The 8475-nt window shown below is 40.1% G+C and overlaps 1 long non-coding RNA gene across 1 annotated transcript; it reads right to left on the reverse strand.

The window, feature by feature from the left end:
• Window positions 1–7675, reverse strand: LOC116149109 (uncharacterized). Its single transcript, XR_010377319.1, has 2 exons — window positions 7339–7675; window positions 1–1216 (listed from the first exon to the last, which is right to left on the reverse strand). It is a non-coding gene; the product is annotated as an uncharacterized LOC116149109 (long non-coding RNA).
• Window positions 7676–8475: the final 800 nt, after the last annotated feature.

Raw genomic sequence — 8475 nt, forward strand, 5'->3', positions numbered from 1 at the left:
TAAATTCTATCTGGTTTATTCCAAGAGATGCCTGTGGAGGTCACTGAAGCAGGCTGCCTCTTACATCAGCAGTTCCCAACACAAGCTGATGATTACAAAACAAAGACAATCAAACCGGATATTTGGACAGATGGATTTATGTCCTCCCATTATTTTGTTAATAGGGAATACGTGCACACAGTCCAAAGTTCAAAAAGTACAAAGGAGTAAGAGTGAGCAAATATCTTCTTTTTTTTTAAACCTGTCCTATTTCTGAATTGTCCAAGAATTCCTCAAGATGCTTGTATTATTTGATGATAAGAGACAAAATGTTTATTTTATAAGTGAATAACTGGGTTTCAATGTAAAACTCAGAGATCTCATAGCTGCTTTGTGGTTTAAAAAAAATAGAGCTAACTTTATCTTCAATTTAAAAATACTTGTCAGTCTGTGGATACATTTTTAAAGAAATTTTAGCCAATTTTGTATCCATTCACATTAAAACTCCGGCCACTGGAAAACATATACGAAACCTGATGAGCAGTTTGAACCCGAGACCTAGTGCGATTCAGTGTGAGTCACTGGAGACAGGTAATTTGCTGAGGAATCTTCTTTCATATTTCATCATAATTTGTATGATGACTCCACATGTCTGCCAAACATTGTTAAAATTAAGTGTAGCACTGAGGCTGCAGAATTAAGCCCAGTCCAGCGTGAGTTTCATTTAGTAATCAAGTAATAACAAGCTAATTGCATCCTTACACCTAAAACCTAATGATGCTGCACATGCGATAATTGGATAAACAGCCAAATGGACGCTCTAGCACCTGATGTCGGAAGGCTTCAAGGTCCTGGCTTGCCAAAGAGACAGAGACAGGAACATGGTCCTGACCTGGGGGTCACCTTCTGGTAACTTCAACCTCTGGAACAAAACTCCGAGCCAGAAAGTAAGAGGGGAAGGGCCTCTGAGTTGCCAAAGTCCCTGCTTATTGACTCTGATTGAAGACCTCATTTCAGAAGGTCCCATTGTGTGGTCTCCCAGTCCTCAGCCGATTAGAAACCAAGAAACTGGAGAAGCCATTGAGGGTGGGGCGGGGAGCAGAAATGATTTCATTCAGTTCATTCCTCTGCCTGTAAATGGATTCGCCGACAGCAACAAAGGAGGAAAAGAAAATTTAACAAGCATTCCCAGGGGTTCTGTGTGCCCGAGACAATCTTCATCATTCCCAGCAATGACCTGGGGTAGGAAAGAGTGGTTGAACTGAGATCGGTGCCTTTATTTTAGGTGGAAAGTTTCATATGGTTTTGCTGGTAGGAGTGGTGGCCCCTAGGGGGGAGACCACCCGGGAGGTGGTCAGAGGAGACAGGATTCATTCGTGCTCTTGTATATTTCTAAATAGTATATTGTGTGCCTTATGCTTCTTTTGTTTAATAATAAATTTTTAAAAAAAAAATTTAAAGCCCCTGCAAAAGACTTCACAAATAACAAGTCTTTGAAAAGGAAATTGTATAAATCAAAGTATTGAAGACCTGAAACCATAAAAGTCTAGAAAAAAGCCTAAGAAAGCTCCTTGACATTGGTCTTGGCAATGGTTTTTTCAGATGTGACACCAAAAGCAACAAGAGGCACCAAAAGCAAAAACAAACCAGTGGGGCCGCATCATGCTAAAGAGTCCTGCGCAGCAAAGGAAACTGTCATTAAAATGAAAAGGCAACTTTCCAAATGAGAGGAGATATTTGTAAACCAGATATTCAGTAAAGGCTTAATATCCAAGATAAATAAAAAGATAAATATAAAATATAAATATACACATATAAATAAAATTAATATAAACAAATAAATATAGATATATTAAATACATATAAATAAATATATTTTTATAAATAAAAATAAATATTAAGAACTCATACACACCACCACCAACAAAAACAATCTGATTAAAAAATGGACAGAAGATCTGAACATTTTTCTAAAGAAGACATACAACCAGCCATAGGTACATGGAAAGGTGCTCCACATTACTAACCATCAGGGAACTGCAATCAGGGCCACAATGAGATACCACCCCATACCTCTCAGAATGGCTATTAGCAAATGGCTATTGGAAAATGACAAATGTTGGGGAGGATGTGAAGAAAAGGGAACCCTTGGGCACTGTTGGAATGCAAATTAGGGCAGCCACTCTGGAAAACAGCATGGAGGTTCCTCAAAAAATTAAAAATAGAACTACCATATGATCCAGCAGTTCCACTTCTGTGTATGTATCAGAAGGAAACAAAATCATTATCTCAAAAAGATATCCTGCATTCCCATGACCATTGTAGCATCATTCACAATAGCCAAGACATAGAAACAACCTGTGTCCATTGATAGATGAATGTATAAAGAAAATGTGGGGGATATACATATATATATATAAAATGTGGTATATAGATATAATGTGATGTGTATACACACACACACACACACACACACACACACACACACACACAATGAAGTATTACACAGCCATAAAAAAGGAGGAGATTGAGGGCATTATGCTAAGTGAAATAAGACAGAGAAAAACAAATGCTGTATGATCTCACTTATATGTGGAATCCAAAACACCTGAGACAGAGAACAGATTGGTGGTTTCCAGAGGCAAGTGGGGGCCAGAGGAGGGAGGGAGCACGAGGTGGGAGTGGTTGGTGGGGGAAATGGGTGAAGGTGGTCAAAAGGTACAAACTTCCAGTTATAAGATAGGTAAGTTATGGGGGTGTAACGTACAGTATGGTAACTGGAGTTAACAATACTCTATTGTGTATTTGAAAGTTTGTAAGAGAGTAGACCTCAAAAGTTCTCAGAACAAAAAAGTGTAATTATGTGAGGTGATGGATGTCAACTAGACTTAATTGTGGGATCATTTTGCAATATTCACATGTATTAAATCATTATGTTGTGTACATCTTAAACAAATACAATTTATATGTCAATTATATCAATAAAAATGGGAAAATTTCAAAAATTTTTAATATATATATGTATATATTCTACACAATGAGAAACATCACAATGAGATGCACTACAGACCTATCAGAATGGCTAAAATATAAAACAGTGACAACATCCTATGTCGGTGAGGATGCAGAGAAACTGGATCATGGTACATTGCTGGTGGGAATGTAAAATGGTACAGCCTCTCTGGAAAACTGGCAATTTCTTAAAAAAAACTAAATATGCAACTATCATACAAACCAGTAATTGCATTCCTGGGCATTTATCCCAGAGAAATGAAGACTTATGTTCACACAAAAACCTGAGTGCAGCTTTATTGATAATAGCCCAAAACTGGACACCACCCAGACGTCCTTCAACAGGTGAATAAAGAAACTGTGGAACGTACGTACCACTGAATACCACTCAGTAACAAAAAAGGAACAAACAGTTGATACACACAACAACCTGGGTGAATATTCAGAGAATTACACTGAGTGAAAAACACCAGTTCCAAAAGCTGAGATATTATATGATTGATTCTGTGTATATAACATTCTTGAAATGATAAAAATAATAGAAACGGAGAACAGATACGTGATTGCTAAGGGTTAAGAAGTGGGTGGGGTAGAAAGGGAAGTGTGTGTGGCAAAAAAAAAAAAAAGAGCAACACGTAGATCATTGTGCTGATGGAAATGTTCTCTTTCTTGGCTGTATCTGCATCAATATCTGGTTGCAATATCGTACTGTGGTTTACGAGACGCTGCCATCAGGGGAACCTGGGTAAAATGGTACGTGGGGTCTCTCTGAATTATTTCTTACAACTGCCTGTGAATCTATAATTATCTCCAAATAAAAGGTTTAATTAGAGAAAAAAATTTAAAGCTAAACAAATTTTTGTGAGTGCTTTGTGCTTAAATAGATTTTTTTTTAAAGTCACTTGCGGTGAAACGTATTCCCCTCTCGACCCTAGTTTAATGAAGCCATCACTACTTACACACTCCGCACACCGGTTAAGCGCAGTTTTGCATTTTGTGCCTGGCAGTACTCAGATGGTGGTGAGCTAACATTTCCTCTTCAGTTCCGACGTGAGGAACAGGGCTTCTTCCTCTCCTGCCTCGCTGCTACAATCCGTGTTGTGGAGTCTCCCCCAGAACCTCGGCTGGTACCCAAGAAAGTCACTCTCCCATGACAGGGTGCACAACAGGGTTGATTAGATCATTTCAATTAGCGACCATCCAGCCCTGCGGTGGCCCCATAAATTCAGAAGGTGACAAGCCAGTGTCACAGTACAAGTCAATTAGGATGCAGCTTGTGATTGTATGTTACTGACTACACCAGGAGTCAAATCATGGCCCCTGAAATGTAAGTGCATAGTCTTGAAATAGCTCAGCCACGAGGTCTATAGGCTGATTTATTTCTGGTTTCTCCAATTTAAGCCCTTGTATCATGACCCTGTAACTAGCACCCAGTTCAGAGTAGGTGGGCAGCATGCTGAGGTACCAAGAACTCTGGATTAGGAACCCTCTGACGTTGTAGGTAAAATGATGCCTGCATTTTTTATTGTTCAAAGCTGTAAAGAATCTAGAAATGTAAAATGCTGTATTACCAGAAGAAATAAGACCATGACACAAAATGCTGGTTGTCAAGCTTTTCTTCACACACCCCCTAAAAAGGCTGGAAAAGTGTCTATCTCCTTGCACGTTTTTAAGTTGGCATCTGTAACTTTTAATCATAGGTTTGAGTGCTTGCAAAGAAAGTATTCTGCCAATTGTTAACATGAGATATTTTAATTGGGGGTAGGTAATTAGATTATTTATGTATTTATTTTAATGGCAGTACTGGGGATTGAACCCAGGACCTTGTGCATGCTAAGCACGCGCTCTACGACTGAGCTATGCCCTCCCCGCAACATGGGATATTTTAAAATAAAACTGTCAGATCACGCTTTTAAAATGTACCCGATAGAATCTAAATATCAGAGTTACTTGACACCATTGTTCCTTTCTCAACACGAAGCAGTTCTTTAAACAGTCAAAAAAGTTAAATGCTTCCCTTCCCTCCTTGAACTGTATTTTCTTTCCAGTTCTAAAGAAGTGTATGTATCCAAATGTCATATACTTTTATGACATCTTTTATTATTGGAACATCTCTTTTTGATTATCCTATCATATTTTCTGAAACAAAAATGCATATGTAAATTGAGTTTACAATTTTAAAAGGTCACAATTTAAAAATATCCTGTGACCCATCAGGCTTTAAGTGTGAAACATTTTTTTTTGAGACCAAGTCATCGTTACAATTATGAGTAACAAGATAGATATATATTTTATTCATCATTAAACATAAAATAGTAAAATATTATTGGAAATTATTTTCTTAATGTGATGGATGAGGATGGATTTTTAAATACATGGATTTTTACATATTTACATAGATATGTAATTAGTTCAAATAGCCATGAATTAATACTAGTTACCGCAAGAAGAGTAGGTTTAACATATTGTCCCAATTTCTCATTTTTTGGAATGTAGGTGCTGAGAAACCTTGTTCACATTAACAAGTCGATGGGGCTGGAAGGAGTTTCGTTATGACAATGTTTAGGGCTGTCGAGAAGGAAGGAAAATTGGGACATATTTCTGGCCTCGTGGCTTCAGAGGGGAGGCTGGAATTTGCCTGTGAACACAAATTCTGCGTGAAGATTTCTAGCTGATCCACCTTTCCCAGGGAACTCAAAATTTGTTTTTCAGCATAGCCAAACTTGGCAGTGTCATTCAATTTTTTGAACTCCTTCAAGTTATAGGTCAGACATCTGTTCAAAACTTACGCTATGGAGGAGGTTGTGCATATGGTGGGCAGGGAGGGTACAGGAACACTGTGCTTTCTGCTCAATTCTGCTGTGAACCTAAAACTGCTCTAAAAAATAAAGTCTATTTAAAAACTTTATTGTAATGATCTATCAGTGGTCAGCTCAGTTTGGTTTTTTTCTCCAAGTTTTATGGAAAGTCATAAATTGGAAACCACCTACCTTGTGAAATGATTCGCACCTCAGTTACAAAAGGCTTCTGCTTTCTCAACACAAACCCAGATACTTTTCATTGTCCCTTGTCTTGGCCCTGGAGGTTTTTACGGCAAAGGGCAATGCCTTTCTTTCCTTTTTGAGAAGAAGAGAGAAGGCTGGTGTGAAAGGAGAGTGGGGAGCAGAGGAGATGGATGTGAGACCCGGTTTTCTCTCCATCTCAGGCAAATGTAGAGACTGATGCCCTTAAAACCATGTTCCCTGGGGGTACCCAGGCTTTTCACATCACCAGAGGGGGGTGATTTAAGAACCACCTCGAATACACAGAACTGTAACATCAGAGCCCCATCACCTCAAAAACAGGGCTAATAAAAAGCAATGAAATAATGCCATTTGCAGCAACATGGATGCACCTAGAGATGATCATACTTAGTGAAGTAAGTCAGACTGGGAAAGACAAGTATCAGATGATATCACTTATATGTGGAATCTAAAGAAAGACACAAGTTTTATTTACAAACCAGAAATAGACTCACGGACACAGAAAACAAATTATGGTTATCAAAGGGGAAAGAGGGGGGTAAATTAGGGGCTTGGGATTAACAGATACACACCACTATATATAAAATAGATAAATAACAAGGACATATAGCACAGAGAACTTACTCAATTTCTTGTAATAAATAATGGAAAAGAATCTGAAAATAAATGTATACATGTATGTAAATGTATAACTGAACTGCTTTGCTGTACACCTGAAACTAACATTGTAAATCAACTGTAGTGTAATAAAAAATAAACTAAAATAAAATAATAAGTCTGTGTTGTTTTAAGTCACTAAAAAACATTAAAAAACAGGGCTATAAAACGGAGGTGGGGCAGCGGTTGCTGCTTGCAGGGCAGACACCAAATTGATATCAAGTCTGTGACTGTTCCCCGCCCAGGCTAGCCCATGGAGGCGGAACAGGAAATATTCAAGTCCAACTTCGTATCAGATCGTCTTTGCTGCAGTCCTGAGCTGCTGCTTAGGAAAGACACCGACCAAGTTTTTCCTTTTTTCTTCCCCCTTCTGTTCTATTTACTAACCACTGCCCTCTCTCACTCCCCTCCCATCTCCCAAGTACCAAAAATAATGTGAATTTCAAGCCTTTTTTCGGCCTTCCTGTGGGCGGGGGAGCAGCTCCCCTGGGAATTGTTCTGGATCTAGGCGGCTCCATCTGTAATTTGGCAGAATCTCTGCACCCCACCCCCACCTCCTGTTCCTCCCCCCTCCCCCCACACACACCCTCTCTGCCTCATTCTTAGAAGTGAGAGAGGAGCCCCCCAGGAGCCCCCTGGGTTGGGGGGCACTGCAGCCTCCACTTACCCGCCCTGGTTTGGGAAGCACAAGGCTCCCTGCACAAGGGAGCCAGCTCCTCACCAGCCAGAAGCAACCACCTCGGCCGGCCGGCCAACCGCTGACAAGGACGAGGTGACAGCAAGGAGGAGGGAGGCTAGCCCTGTGCCCCTCGGTTCAGGAGCCTCAAGGCAAGTTCCTGTTTCAGAGACAAGAGTTTTAAAAACGGAAAAACTGATGAAATTCAGAGAGGTGTGTGTGTGTGTGTCGCTCTCCCAGTTCACGCACTTAACCCCTTGATCTTCCTCTGGGGGACAGTTGGTCTGCCTTCCTGAAAATCTCTCCAGACCTAACCTCTGCCCCTCCCCACCCCTCTGTCCTCATGGCCATTCCTTAGCTCCATGTCTCAATACTCTGGTGAATTTTTTTTTTTTTTTTTTGTTATTGACAAGAAAAAAAGAAAGGGTTGGGAGGATATAGCTCAGTGGCAGAGCACATGCTTAGCATGCACAAGGTTCTGGGTTCAAGCCCCAGGACCTCCATTATAAATGAATGAATGAATGAATGAACGAAGGAATAAATAAATAAATAAATAAATAAATAAATAAATAAATAAATTCCTAATTACCTACCCCTCCTAAAAAGATAAAAATTTAAAAAAAAATGTTTTTAAGAAAAAAGAAAGGGGAAAAAAATGAGAAAGAGAAAAAGAGTGTCCTGAGACAAAAAAGCATGTCTAAGAGTGTCCTGTGGTTTGGGAAAGTTCTAGTTCAGGGTTTGCCTGACTTGTTTTCCCCTGGTCCTTTCCACACTGAAGATGGGGCTCAAAAACACTGCTGGTTACCAGTGGAATGTGTTTCCTCCCTCTGATTCAACATGACACACTCTCCCTAGGTTTGGAGTTGAGAAGATAACAAGAGTGATGTCCAAGGATGAAGAGCCAGTTTCAGGGGGATCTTGTGCACCAGTCAGTGCCTCTGCCTTTGGTTCTGCAGACCGTGAATGCTGAGCCCGGAAGAGTGCATCCCCAGCTGCCTGGCCAAGGAGACACCAGAAGGAGGGCTCACGTCTCCCATAGAAAGAAAGAGGGAAGGAGGGAGGGAGGGGGAGGGATTGCAGAAAAAAGAAAGAAAAGCAAGAAAGAACGGAAGACAGAAAGGAGAGAGA

This window comes from Camelus dromedarius, chromosome 22 (assembly GCF_036321535.1).
Source record: "Camelus dromedarius isolate mCamDro1 chromosome 22, mCamDro1.pat, whole genome shotgun sequence".
Classification (NCBI taxonomy): Eukaryota; Metazoa; Chordata; class Mammalia; order Artiodactyla; family Camelidae; genus Camelus; species Camelus dromedarius.